Source organism: Nomascus leucogenys, chromosome X (genome assembly GCF_006542625.1).
Source record: "Nomascus leucogenys isolate Asia chromosome X, Asia_NLE_v1, whole genome shotgun sequence".
Classification (NCBI taxonomy): Eukaryota; Metazoa; Chordata; class Mammalia; order Primates; family Hylobatidae; genus Nomascus; species Nomascus leucogenys.
The window spans coordinates 54,627,488-54,642,739 of NC_044406.1; positions in this window are offsets into that span (position 1 = coordinate 54,627,488).

Genomic DNA, 15,252 nt, shown 5'->3' on the forward strand with positions numbered 1-15,252 from the left:
AGGGAAAGAAATCAATGTATGAAAGGGAAATCTGAACTCATATGTTTATTGAAGCACTATTTACAGTAGCAAAAATGTGAAATCAACCTAAGTGTTCAGCAACTGATGAATGGATAAAGGAAATGTGGTATATATACACAATGGAATACAATTCAGCCATAAAAAAGAATAAAATTGGAGGGAGCAGGAGAAGAATAATTGAATAGAAGTCTCCATCAATTATTCTCCCTGCAGGAAAACCAAATTTGACAACTATCTATACAAAAACCACCTTCATAAATCAGGTGAGCAATCACAGTACCTGGTTTTAACAACTTCATATCACTAAAAGAGACACTGAAGAGGGTAGAAGAGACAGTTTGAATTGCTAACAACACTGCTCCCCAGTCCTCTGGTAGTGGCCCATGTGGCACAGAGAAAGAATTGGTGAGTTGGGGGAGGGAGAGCACAGTGATTATGGGGACACACAGCAGAACTCAGCAGCACCCATGGAGGGAGCATATAGACTAGCCCCAGCCAGAGGAGAATTACCTATCCCAGCAGTTGGAACTTGAGTTTCAGCAGCCTTGTCATTGCAGGCTAATGTACTCTAGGGCTCTAAATAAACTAGAAAGGCTGTCTAGGCCACAAGGCCTGCAACTTCTAGGCAAGTCCTAGTACTGTACTGGGCTCAGAGCCAGTGGATTTAGGGATCACATAACCCAGTGAGATATCAGCCTGGGCAGATAAGCAAGTGCTTGCTCCACCCCTCCCACAACCCCAGGCAACACAGCCTGCAATAACAAAAGAAATCTCAACTTTACACTCAAGAAGAGGAGAGGAAAGAGTAAAGATGAGTTTGTTTTGCAACTTAAATACCAGCTCAGCCACAGTAGGATAGGGCACTGGGCAGAGTCATGAGGCCTCATTCCATGCCTTAGCTCCCAGATGACATTTCTAGATCCACCCTAGAATGTAATGCACTGCCTTGAAGGGAAGGACCCAGTCTTGACAGGGTTCAGCACCTGCTGACTTAAGAGAACTTGAGCCCTGAATAATCAGCAACTATAAGGAGGTAATCTATGCCTTGGGCCTTGGGCCTTGGGTGAGACTCTGAGTCTGCATTTAGGTGTGACCCAGCATATTCACAGCTGTGGTGGCCTCAAGGAAAGACCTTTCTCTGCTTGAGAAAAGAAGAGGGAAGAATAAAGGGGACTTTGTCTTGCAACTTAGGTACGAGCTTGTACAAAGTGAGGAAGAGCACCAAGTGGTCTCTAGGAGTCCCCAATTCCAGGCTTTGGATCTTGTATGGAATTTCTGGATATACCCTGGGAAAGAGGGGAGTCAATTGTCCTGAAAGGTGAGTCCCAGGCCTGGCAGAATTCACCACTAGCATATTGGAAGCCATTTGGCTTTAAATGAACATCACGGGTATGCTGTCAGTACTCCTCCATAGGCCTGTGGTGATGATGGACACAAGGAGAGACTCCTTTGCCTGAGGAAAGGGGAGGGAAGAATGGGAAGAACCATGTCTTCTGGTTTCAGTTCCAGATTAACCACCATGGAAAAGAACACCAGATGGATTTGGGGGATTTTCTACTCTGATCTCTGGCTCCCAAATGGCATCTTTGTACCCACCCAGGGAACTTTCCACCCTGAAGGGAAGGACATAAGACTGGCTGGCTTCATGATCTGCTGATTGTAGAGTGCTACAGCCTTGAGTGAACATAGGTAGTAACCAGGTAATGGTTATAGCAGCCTTTGACAAGACCCAGTACTCTGCCGGCTTCAGGTCTGACCCACTACAATCGCAGTAGTGGTAGACACAGCCGTACTTGTGTCACTCCTTCGCCAGCACTAGGTAGCTCAGCGCAGAGAAAGACTCCATTTGTTTGGAATAAATTAAGGGAACAGAACAGGAGTCTCTAATGGGTAATCCAGAGAATCCTCCCAAATCTTATCCAAGACCACCAAGGTGGTGCAACTACAAGTCTGCAAGGACTACAGTGTTATTGGGCTTGGGGTAATGCAGATAAGACTACAATGAAAAAAAATTGGATTATAACACCAAAGTCCCATTGAATACCTGGAAAACCGTCCCAGTAAGGATGCATACAAACAAGCTCAGATTGTGAAGACTACAATAAACATCTAACACTTCAATGCCTGGAAACTGATGAACATCCACAAATATCAAGATCATCCAGGAAAACAGGACACCACCAAACGAACTAAATAAGACACCAGGGTCCAATCCCAGAGAAACAGATCTTTCCAACAGAGAAATCAATGTATCTGTGTTGAGAAACTCAAAGAAATTCAAGATAACACAGAGAAGAAATTTAGAATTCTATCAGATAAATTTAACAAAGAAATTAAAATAACTAAAAATAGTCAAGCAGAAATTCTGGAGCTGAAAAATGCTACTGACATACTGAAAAATGCATTGGTCTTTTAATAGCAGAATTGATCAGGCAGAAGAAATAATTAGTGAGCTTAAAGACAGGCTTTTTAAAAATATAGTCAGAGGAGACAAAAGAAAAAAGAATAGAAAACAAAGAAGCATGCCTAAAAGATCTAGAAAATAGCTTCAAAAGGGCAAATATAAGAGTTATTGGCCTTGGCCGGGCTCGGTGGCTCACGCTTGTAATCCCAGCACTTTGGGAGGCCGAGGCGGGTGGATCATGAGGTCAGGAGATCGAGACCACGGCGAAAACCCGTCTCTACTAAAAAACATACAAAAAATTAGCCGGGCGCAGTGGTGGGCGCCTGCAGTCCCAGCTACTAGGAGAGGCTGAGGCAGGAGAATGGCATGAACCCGGGAGGCGGAGCTTGCAGTGAGCTGAGATCGCGCCACTGCACTCCAGCCTGGGTGACAGAGCAAGACTCCGACTCAAAAAAAAAAAAAAAAAAAAGTTATTGGTCTTAAAAAGGAGGTAGAAAGAGATAGGAATAGAAAATTTATTCATTGGGATAATAACACAGAACTTCCCAAATCTAGAGAAAGGCATCAATATCCAAGTACAACAAAGATATACAAAACCAAGAAGATATAACCAAAAGAAGACTATCTCAAGGCATTTAACAATCAAACCCCCAAAGGGGGTTAGTGAATTCAGAAAACTCTTGACTCTCCTGTGTCTATTTTCACTTTCATTAAAAGAGAAATTTTGAATTATTTTCTTTCTGTATAACGCAGATCTAAGTGTACACCAAGTGTCTGCTGTATCCTCCAAAGTCTCAAGCTTGATATGGTCACCTTCATGCTTTCCTTTCATAGCCAAACACGATGGCTCAAGTCCTCAACCCAGTTACTGAGGGAAGGAAGTCACATGTGCAGGACCATTTTCTGGGTGGCCTTAGACTGACCCATTTCTCCTCTTAATGCCTGCAGTTCTCAAGAATAACTGTAGAATGTGCTGAGAGTTCAATATCATGAAATAGGGAGAACTGCTCAAATTTAAGACGAAGGAATGTTGAATTTTATTGAAAGCCTTTTATGAATGTGTTGGGATAGTCATGTGGCTTTTGTCTTTAGACTTAAATGTAAAACCCAAAACTATTAAAACCCTGGAAGACGACCGAAGCAATAGCATTCAGGATGTAGGCAGAGACAAAGATTTCATGATGAAAATGCCAAAAGAAATAGCAACAAAAGCAAAAATTGACAAATGGGATCTAATAGTTAAAGAGCTTCTACCTAGAAAAATAAACTATCAACAGAGTAAATAGACAGGCTACAGAATGGGGGAAAATATTTGCAAACTATGCATTGGACAAAGGTCTAATATCCAGCATCTATAAGGGACTTAAACTAATTCACAAGAAAAAGCAAACAACCCCATTAAAAAGTGGGCAGAGGACATGAACAGACACTTCTCAAAAGAAGACATTCATGCAGCCAACAATCATATTAAAAAGTAACTCAACATCACTGATCATTAGAAAAATGCAAATCAAAACCACAATGAGATACCATCTCTGACACTAGTCAGAATGGCTATTATTAAAAAGTCAAAGAATAACAGATACTAGTGATGTTGTGGGGAAAAGTGAACACTTGTACACTGTTGGTGGGAACGTAAATTAGTTCAACCATTGAGGAAGACAGTGTGGCAATTCCTGAAAGACCTAAAGAAAGAAATACCATTCGACCCAGCAATCCCATTACTGGGTATATACCCAAAAGAATATAAGTCGTTCTATTATAAAGACACAGGCATGCGTTATGTTCATTGCAGCAGGATTTACAATAGCAAAGACAAGGAATCAACTTAAATGTCCAACAATGATAGACTGAATAAAGAAAATGTGGTACATAAACACTATGGCATACTATGCAGCCATAAAAAAAGAATGAGATCATGTCCTTTTCAGGGACATGGATGAGCTGGAGGTTATTCTCCTTAACAAACTAATGCAGAAATGGAAAACCAAATATGGCATGTTCTCACTTATAAGTGGTAGAGATGAGAACACATGGACACATAGAGGGGAATGACATACACTGGGTCTTATCAGAGGGTAGAAGGTGGGAGGAGGGAGAGGAACAGGAAAAATGGCTACTGGATACTAGGCTTAATATCTGGGTGATGAAATAATCTGTACAACAAATCCCCATGACACACATTTACCTATGTAATAAACCTGCATATCCTGCACATGTACCCCTAAACTTAAAAGTTAACAAAATGGTGTATTTCATTGTATGCAGACTGTATCTCAATAACTCTGATTAAAAATTAATGCAGCAACTCCACAAACAAAAGTGGGAAATAAAATGAGCTGGCAGAATGGTGTAATTTTTCAGAACATAAAATCTAGAACCAAACTGTCTGGTTTGAAACTTGGCTGTGCCACTCACATGTAATGTAAACTTGGGCAAATTACTCTGCTTCTGTTTCCTCATTTATACAATGGGGATAATTATAATACCTGTCTTATAGGGTTTTTGTCATCTATAGAAGTTAGTACATGTGAAACACATAGGGTCACACCCAGCACATAGTAAGTAAGAGCTCAGTGAATGAATATTCCCTGTTTCAGCTGTTGCTTCTGACACTGCCACCAAATTAATGATGACATTAATCAGGTTATTCAAATTCTATTTCATTTTCTTCAACTTTAAGAATGCTGAGATTACATGGATCTCTATCACCTGTTTCATTTTCTGACACCGTAGAGTCTATAAAGACACAGAATACTTTTTTTCATACTCTCTTAGAAGACATTCTTAGCAAAATTGGTTTAGAAAAGGTTTCTTTAAAAAGCAAGAACACTTTGAAAATATTTGTTTGCCAAATAGAAAAATTTATTTGTATTTGGCAAAACTCCCAGGATGATGTGTATCCTTTTACCTGAAACAAACCATGTTTTATCACAGGGATAGACTTAACTATATTAAGTTCATCAAAAGTTACTGTTTTGAGTTTCATCAGCAGCACACTCCTTTTGGTACAGCTTTGCTTTAATTTCTTATAAATCATGTAAAAATTGCTTTTCAAGATTGGTAAAACTTTGTGATTTTTTTAATGTAGTACAATTCATTAGGCCCACAAGTAGCCCCTGATGCAGACTTCTGAGGACATCAAAACCATAAGCTTTTATCACATCAGCATTTTTTCACTAGGTACCTTATCTCCCCCTTCACTTCATTATGCTGTCCTTGATAATGTGGTGATGCTCAGCTAGCTGGAGGCTACACGTATCAGGTACTAGAGTCTTGACAGATGTTTGAAAGGTTTATTAGTTTTCCTTATTAACTATGTCTACCTTAAATTGATTTATGATGGAACAAATTAACATCTAAGCGTGAAATGTCCGAGCACTCAAGAACTATAGCCATCAGCTACTATGTAGAATTGAGGTGGAAGATGTGTTTCTTTGGAAATTTTGTCAGAGGAATTTTAGTTTCCTAATAGGAAGAAAGGGATGTGCTTCAAGAAGTCATTTATACAGCCAACAGACACATGAAAAAATGCTCATCATCACTGGCCATTGAGAAATGCAAATCAAAACCACAATGAGATCCCATCTCACACCAGTTAGAATGGCGATCATTAAAAAGTCAGGAAACAACAGATGCTGGAGAAGATGTGGAGAAATAGGAACACTTTTACACTGCTGGTGGGACTGTAAGCTAGTTCAATCATTGTGGAAGACAGTGTGGCCATTCCTCAAGGATCTAGAACTAGAAATACCATTTGACCCAGCCATCCCATTACTGGGTATACACCCAAAGGATTATAAATCATGCTGCTATAAAGACACATGCACACATATGTTCATTGTGGCACTATTCACAACAGCAAAGACTTGGAATCAACCCAAATGTCCATCAATGATAGACTGGTTAAGAAAATGTGGCACATATACACCACGGAATACTATGCAGCCATAAAAAAGGATGAGTTCATGCCCCTTGTAGGGACATGGATGAAGCTGGAAACCATCATTCTGAGCAAACTATCACAAGGAGAGAAAACCAAACACCGCATGTTCTCACTCATAGGTGGGAATTGAACAATGAGAACACTTGGACACAGGATGGGGAACATCACACACCGGGGCCTGTTGTGGGGTGGGGGGAGGGGGAAGGGATAGCATTAGGAGATACAACTAATGTAAATGATGAGTTAATGGGTGCAGCACACCAACATGGCACATGGATACATATGCAACAAACCTGCATGTTGTGCACATGTACCCTAGAACTTAAAGTATAATAAAAAAAATTTAAAAATTAAAAAAAGAATTTAGCCAACTTGAACTTCATATTTATAACTCACACGTTTTCCTGCCATAATAAATCACAATGCTTGCTTTTCAAATCTCTTGCAAAGATACATCAAGATTAATATCAATTAATGAAATTTCCTGACATATTCTGGGATTCTCTCTATGAAAAGTACTGATGATTTATTGCATATTTAGTAAACAATAAACCTTATATGTGTCATGTTCTTGCTAAAACTATTTCCCCTCTGATAATTGTGTGAGAGGAGAGAAGTATGATTACACTTCTTGTCAGAATTTCCTTGAAAAGTGTTTTATACAAAGGCAACCAAGCTCTTCGGCATAATTCATTCACAGGCCCACGGCCAATGTAGTGCTTACGGGTATTGCTGGATGCCATTGTGCACTTAACCTCCCTGAAGATGAAAACCCTCCATGGTTGCTCACTCTCAAGACTCCAGGAGCCTCTCTCAGTTTGGAATAATGGCTCTCTGGTGTTAAGCTTGAGTGTTTTATCTTATTTGAGGTGTTCACATCTTACCTGTGCTTTGAGGTAACATCCTTCCCCTGGAGGCAATGCTGCTTTAATAGCGGAGTCATTCAGAAGAGTAAAGACTTACCCTTTTTTCCCAAGGCTTCCATTATTCATCATATTAAATGGAGAGCATAGAAGTATTCCTATTATATTTGACTACATGTGATGGTGGAATTTCAGTTCAAACTCACCTCTACCATCTTCAAGAAATTCAGAGAATTAATTTTAATTAGTCATAATTTAAAGAACAGTTTGGACGTTCCTCAGAAAACTAAAGATTGAGCTACCATATGATCCAGCCATCCAACTGCTGGGTATATACCCAAAAGAAAGGAAATCAGTATACTGAAGACATATCTTCACTCCTACATCAAAAATTAATTACTGAGCACATCTTGCATACATGTGATTTTTCTGGAAACTGAAACTTAGTGACACTTCAGTCAAAGAGGAGATATATTAAAGGCACTTCAAAACAATCAAAGAAAAATCCAGGATAGAAAATGCAGCTGCACTGCAAATTTTACACAATCAATTTAATCGGTAGGAAACTGCAGCACCTTTGTTTTCTTTATTTTGTAACTAATCTGGGTCCAAGCCCCAACCTGCTTCTTTCGTGGTGGAACACACACACACACACACACACACATTCACAAACACATTTATTGTATATATGTGTATATATGTGTGTATGTATATATGTGTATGCATAATTTGTTTTAAACTTACCTAATTTAAATAAGCTATGCAGTCATTTTAGGTAATACTCTAAGCCCCATTTTAGTTAAACTATTTCAGTCTCTCAGCTCCTTCTGTTCCTAGCCCTTCTCCTTAAAACAGAATCCTGCCTAAGCATCTTCACAGAGGCAGAGCAGGTGTGTTTTTAGGGTAATGGCCTCTCCCTCTTCTGATACATGGTTGCAATACCCACTTGGCAACAGCCCTTGGTGGAGATCAAGGAAGACTTTGAAATGAATTCAAGGTGCAATTTTCATTAATTACATTAGCATGGAGGAAGAATTTAGAAGCACATTTGCTGAACTAGAAAAAGCCAAAGATGGTACCCAAAAACGGTATGAACCTAATTCCAGGATTCCAGGCTACAGTGACCAGAATAATACGTCTCTTTTCCCTACAACAAAAGAACCAAACCATGAACTAATCAGAGTTCTCTCTTCTACTGTCTTCTTTCATCTTCTCTCTGTTCTGAATTTATTCAAAGGTTACACCTCCTGACATCCAATTCAAAAATATATAGTGGGAAACTAGAAGGGATTGTTCACATTCAAATATGTTTGATTGCCTAAGAAACAGCAGTATGAACAGGTACAGACTTTTTTTTTAAGGCGTTGGATGTAGTGCATGCTGCAGAGTGTAATATTTCATGTACTTCACTCTTCAAAAAAAGAATTGCATCTGCATTACTTTCTACTGTATAGGAACCTGAAATTTTAAAGCAGGAGATGGTCCAGAATCTCGAGCACAGTCTCACTAAGTGTCTTATTTCTCTCACCAAGTATGCCACTTCTGGACATTCCGCATTGACCCTGGTGGCATGCATCTCAATCTGAACTTCAGGTTTAAGTCTCAGAAAGCTTACATTATTAGCATCAACATTCAGTTCACTTCGACTGAGTTTGAAGCTGTGGGAACCTGTCTTAAATATTAACGAAAAGGATGTTGAAGGAGAAAAACTCAGAGTTCTAAAAATCAAATAAATGTAGATTATAATGGGAAAGTTATAATAAAAATAAAGACTAAGCCTGAAAAGAGTTGGCTAAACTGTTAAAAGTATGGAACAGATATAAGTTAAATCAATTTTCATATATTGTTTCAGAATTTAAAAGAGAAATAAAACCATGTAAAATACATGTTTTATTTTTCTGAATTTCTATTTATTTAAAAAATAGAATGATAAATAAAATTTCTCTGGTAATAAATACATTGAGTTTATATTATAAGATACTGAAGGAATCTCTTAACCCCATATCTACGCATGTATGGAAATTTTATACTAGAATATATTGTAAATAAAATAGAGTTCTAGTTTCTAGTTGGATGCTGTGGTTAGCTATATATATTACTTTAATCAAGTTGCTTTACCCCTCTGAGCTAGCTCTAGTGTGGTCATGTGGGAATGGGCTAGCTGTCATTGCAAATCTCCAATGAGATGGCTTCAGGCCTTCATGTATGTAAATGATACTTGTAGTATATATATTTTTTCTCAAGTATATGAAAAAAAGTTCCTATAGATTTCAAAAGGGCAATCAGAAAATTAAAAGTTGGCAGTCTGCATCCTAAAATTTTATTTAAAAAGAATTTCTGGACAAGAATCACAGTTCTGAAAAGGTAGGACAATTGTTAGCAAGCGTGAATCTTTCCATTATCTTGATATCTTTCTTATGAGTAGTTACTTATTTGAATTAGGGTAGAGTAAAATGCTCTAAGAGCCCAACTGAATGTTTTTGATATTCACCCTTATTGTTACTAAGAACTGAAAAAAAAAGAAAAACAAAAAAACCTCCTAGCATATAATTATCCAACCAAACTTTGCCACTAAGACACTTGACAAGCTCTAGCATGGCTTCTAGCAGCCTAAGACTGTGTCCCTAGGATGACCTTTGTCCCCCTTAAAATACTTGCCTGATAAATCTCAATGCTGCCAGGATAATTTAGGTCTTTTCAGTCAAAATAATTATGAAAGTTCAGAAGACACTGGGTTCTGTCCCCTGTTGCCATAGTTATTACTGAATAAAATTTGTCTTTACTGCTTTCCCTAGTATCCATCTTTATCTTTGACGTTATATAAAGCAATATTTTTATGTTGCTGAATAGAATTTCACAGGCCTCTCAACCCCTCTTAGAGCAGTTTCTTTAGAAAGCTTGCATTTAGTTTGAGACCAGCCTGACCAACGTGGAGAAACTCTGTCTCTACTAAAAATACAAAAAAAAAAAAAAAGCTAGTCATGGTGGCACATGCCTGTAATCCCAGCTATTCGGGAGGCTGAGGCAAGAGAATAGCTTGAACCTGGGAGGCGGAGGTTGCAGTGAGCCAAGATTACGCCATTGCACTCCATCCTGGGCAACAAGAGTGAAACTCTGTCACAAAAAAAAAAAAAAAAAAAAGAAAAAAGAAAGAAAGAAAAAAGAGAAAAAGAAACCTTGCATTTATAAATTCTTTCTCTGCCCCTTTGAGATATGAATATTTCAATGTTCAATACTATCCCCTCAAAACCTGAAAGCTATCTTTTTGAAGTGCAAACCTTCGAGGAGACAACTCTCTCACTCTTGATGACAGTTCTCATGGGAGGATAATGTCCTAACTTTAGTGGGTGCCTTGCTCCAATTTGTATTACTGCCTCCTGTCATCCACATAGGAGAACCTTGTTTCTCTTCCAGATAAGCACCAATTAGCAAACCAGATAGCTTAGTCACAAGGACCAAACTCCTCCTTAACACCCTTCAATGCTTTTTCTTTTAGTACACTCCACCCTTTAAAAATCTGCCTTGGCCGGGCGCGGTGGCTCACGCTTGTAATCCCAGCACTTTGGGAGGCCGAGGCAGGTGGATCACGAGGTCAGGAGATCGAGACCACGGTGAAACCCCGTCTCTACTAAAAATACAAAAAAAAAATTAGCCGGGCGTGGTGGCGGGCGCCTGTAGTCCCAGCTACTCGGAGAGGCTGAGGCAGGAGAATGGCGTGAACCCGGGAGGTGGAGCTTGCAGTGAGCCGAGATTGCGCCACTGCACTCCAGCCTGGGCGACAGAGCGAGACTCCATCTCAAAAAAAAAAAAAAAAAAAAAAATCTCCTGCCTTTTGTTTCAGTAAAGTTCAGGTGACACTAGGTTCTCTTCCCTATTGCCATAGTAATTACTGAATAAAATATGTCTTTACTGCTTTACCTAGTATATAGCTTTGTTTATCTTTGACATTATATAAAGCAATATTTTTATTGCTGAATAGAATTTCATTAAAAGAATATGCCACCCTTTATTCATTCCACTTTTAATTAGCTTTTAACTAAACCTCTTTATGAAACAGTTTTTTACTGGACTAAGGCAATTTAGTTATGCACAACTATTAGGTTGTGGTAAATATTGGTAACATCCAATAGTTAGATATAGAAAAAGCTGTCTAACTCCTCTCCCCTGGGACCTCAGAACCAAGTGGTATGTTACAAGTCATGGATAATATTCTGCTACACATGCCACATTTATAGAGATGTAGGCAAAATTTTGTTCTTCTATGCATTTCAATAAATGCTTTGCCTGAAATATCTATGTAAGGCAGATGTGACACTATTTCAGAATCCTCAAAAAGTGACTGAACACATGAATCAGAAATAATCCTGTACTTAGGGTACTACTCTAAAAGGTATAGAATCTGGGCTTCTCCAGACCTCCTGTCCTGATTCGTGCAAAGGCAGAAATATAGACAATATTCTAGCAAATCCACATATAATTAACAGCATTCTAGTAAGCAATCACAATTATTCCTTACATTATACTAATTAGCAAACCATCTGGAGTTGATCAAAAATAAAGTTAGTTGGAGGACACTTCTGGAGCCTGAATTTCGGAATAAACACTCTGAATGTTAACTAAGTAGGCCCTTTCGTGTATACTCTTGATTAGGGGCCTCAAATGTCCACTAATGATATTCAGAGGGTAGACTGAAAAACAGCACACATACATCATATATATATGTACATATATATGTATATGCATATATGTATATATGTACATATATATGTATATGCATATATGTATATATGTATATGCATATATGTATATATGTATGTGCATATATGTATATATGTATATGCATATATGTATGTATATATGTATATGTATATATGTATGTGTATGTATATATGTATATGTATATATGTATATATGTATATATGTATGTATATATGTATATGCATGTATATATGTATATATGTATGTATATATGTATGTATATATGTGTATATATATGTATAGATGTATATGTGTGTATATATGTATGTATATATGTATGTATATAATATATATGTATATATATGTGTATATATGTGTATATATCCCAATCCATATTTTAAAGAAAATTGTAGATAATATTAAGCATTTTATTTCAAACATCCAAGTCCAACTTGCTCAAACAGAACTAGTCCCTACATTAAAGAGTTAGCCCAAGGAGGCTGCTTTTCTTGAGATTGGAGCATACCCATGGCTGTTCATTTGGCTGACCCTGTCCTAGCTTCTCAGCCCTGGGCCATCTGTGAGGTTTAACTCTCTTTAAAGAATCAAAAGTTGGGGGAAAGAAAGGAAAATTTCATCGCTGATTATAGCATATTGTTGAACTCAAGCCCCTGACAGTTAACTCTGAAAAGAATGGGAACATTTCTTTTACTCATTAGCTATTGTCGCAAGACATATTGTCAAAAAAAATTTATTTCACCAAATCTGAAGTTGGATAGTGCAGTTGATACACCTGGGAGTCAGATGATCTAGGCTGGGCTTGGCTGACTCAGCTCTATGCCACGTGCCTCATTTGGGGGCTGAGGCTGAATGTGCAACACCTGGTGAAAACTCTTCTCATAGTGATGCCTGAGGTGGAAAAGGGCAAGCAGAAACACGTGGGGCCTTTAAGGCCTAGATTTGGAACTCAGCTCTTGGTCAATTTTACCGACATGCAATAGACCAAAGCAACTCAGCGGGCCAAGCCAAAGTCAAGGGGCTTGGAGGGACAGTGGGCCCTTGATGAAGCCACTGCAGGGAGGTAGATGCATGGAGGGCTGCAGCACTTAAGTCTGTCATTCAGCATATTGGGCTCCCCACAAACTAAAACATAGTCATACCATTAACTGAATTAAATATTTCCCTTGTCATTATACCTATCAAAGCAGTATTGACAAAGTGATACTAACTCCATGTAGTTAGTGTCAGAATTGTATTGCAGTACATCCACTTGGGGGTCTAAACGGCACAGGGGATTTACAGTTTTATCCTGGATATAGAAAATGAAAAAAGTCTATTATTATGCAAAATTTATGTACGTAAATAACTCCATTAGCATTAGCAACATCAAATGTATAGTAAGATTTATATACCTTTTTTGTCTCATATTCAGGAGCAGGGCTACTTTCTTATATGATGAAAAGTTTTCTGGCAGCTAACCTTCAACTTTAGTCAAAATGTGGACCAAAATAACAGCAAAAGGACTTTCACTGCTGTGTAGAAATGTTGCATTTCTCTATTAATTTTTTAAATGAACAGAATTGATGATCCAGATGATTTCTACCCAATAAATGTTTTGGTTACCATTAAATTGTATGGCAAATACTCATGAAATATGCTGATGACTGGAAAATATCCATGAAGGTTCACTCTGAGCACGTTGGGCTTTATGAGGAGCAATTAACTTTGGCTTTGTACTCTGCTAAACCCACAGAGTCTCTTTGAATTCTACATTGGCAGATCTCTTAGGAGCTGACCTGGACCACAGTAGCCTTCAGATCCAGCAAGCACGTCTTACTTCCACTCTAGCCAGGTGCCTTCCAGAGTTAAAGTAGGTATCTGGTTCCTTGAAATTTATGATTTCTACTATGAGACTTACCCTCTATTTTTTCTATTGTTTGTAATTTTAGTAGAATATATCAAATGATTGGTTGAATCAATAGGCTGGAATTATCAATTCTAAAAGGCAGTGGCATTTCAGGAAAAATGATTGTCAGAGAATTAGTCTTGGACATAATTGGGAAGTGGAAATTTAGAATTCAGTTCTTTCTGCATTTCCTTCCCTGCTCTATCTTCTCAATACAGAAGTCCCAAGATGTGAGGTCTTCAACAATCCCCAAATAACACAGTCGCACAGCATATAATTTTCCCTTCACTCTTCTCACCCATCCACTCACACATTGCATTTGTCCCTGTTTCTCTGTCATAGAGAAAAACCCTCTTGATGTACTAAATGACAAGAAAATGCTTCTTACCTGTCATCAGAAAGTGTTTTCAAACTAAATGCTGCCTTCTGGGCTAACGGGAGGGAGGGATGGAGGGCCTGCGTGAGACTGTCTCCTGTAAGTCAGAGCTTATCAAGCAATATTATCCATCAAAATCACCTGGAGGACAGGTGAAAAGAGATTGCCAGAACCTGCCCCAATATCTTCTGGTTTAGTAGGTTTCAGGTGAGGCTGCATTTCTAACAAGCCCCCAGGTGATGTTGCTTCTGCTTCTGCTTTAGGAACCCCAGCTTGAGAACCACTGTTTTGAATCAAACAACCTGAGACACTTCCTGATTCATCTAGGGATCCAAATGGCAGAGTAAGTAAGATGTTATTCCCCTTTCATTGTGAGAATCATAAACTTTTATGGGAAGAAAAGTATAGAATTTGGAAGATATATTTGGCATCTGCTTTGCCACTTGCTGGCAGTGTTGTCTTAGAAAATGTCTTTAAAATCTTTAAGCCTCTTTTTGCTTGCTTAAAAGAAGAAAATAAATCCAGGTTCTCAAGTTTATTCTGTGGCTCAAAATATAACATATGTGTAAAGGTGCCTGGTAAATTATCAAGTGCTCTACAAATGGTATAATTGCTCTGAAATAAGGGGTTGCCCCATGGGAGCTATCAAAAGTGAAATAACAGAAGACCAAGCACGTTTTCTTAAAACTAGAGCTACCTCTGTTCCTTTTGCCACCTACAAATCTAGTTTCACCAAAATTATCCTTTCATATGTATAAAAGAAATGCTGTAGTAAGTTTTGACAGGAGGCTCTTTATTTCCTGAAGAGGCACACACACAGTGCAGAGCTCGTCTTCTACAAAGGGAAACATTCTGGCATCCTACATATTCCAGGAGCAACTGTTGTGGAAAATCCATTAGAAGCAACACCAGTTCAATCTTAGAGCAAATACATTCAGAAAACATCAAAATAAAGTTACATGAACCTGAGTCATTTAATATACACCATTCCGTTAATCTCTCTCATCTCTCACATGGCACCTAATAGTTGGGGAAAAT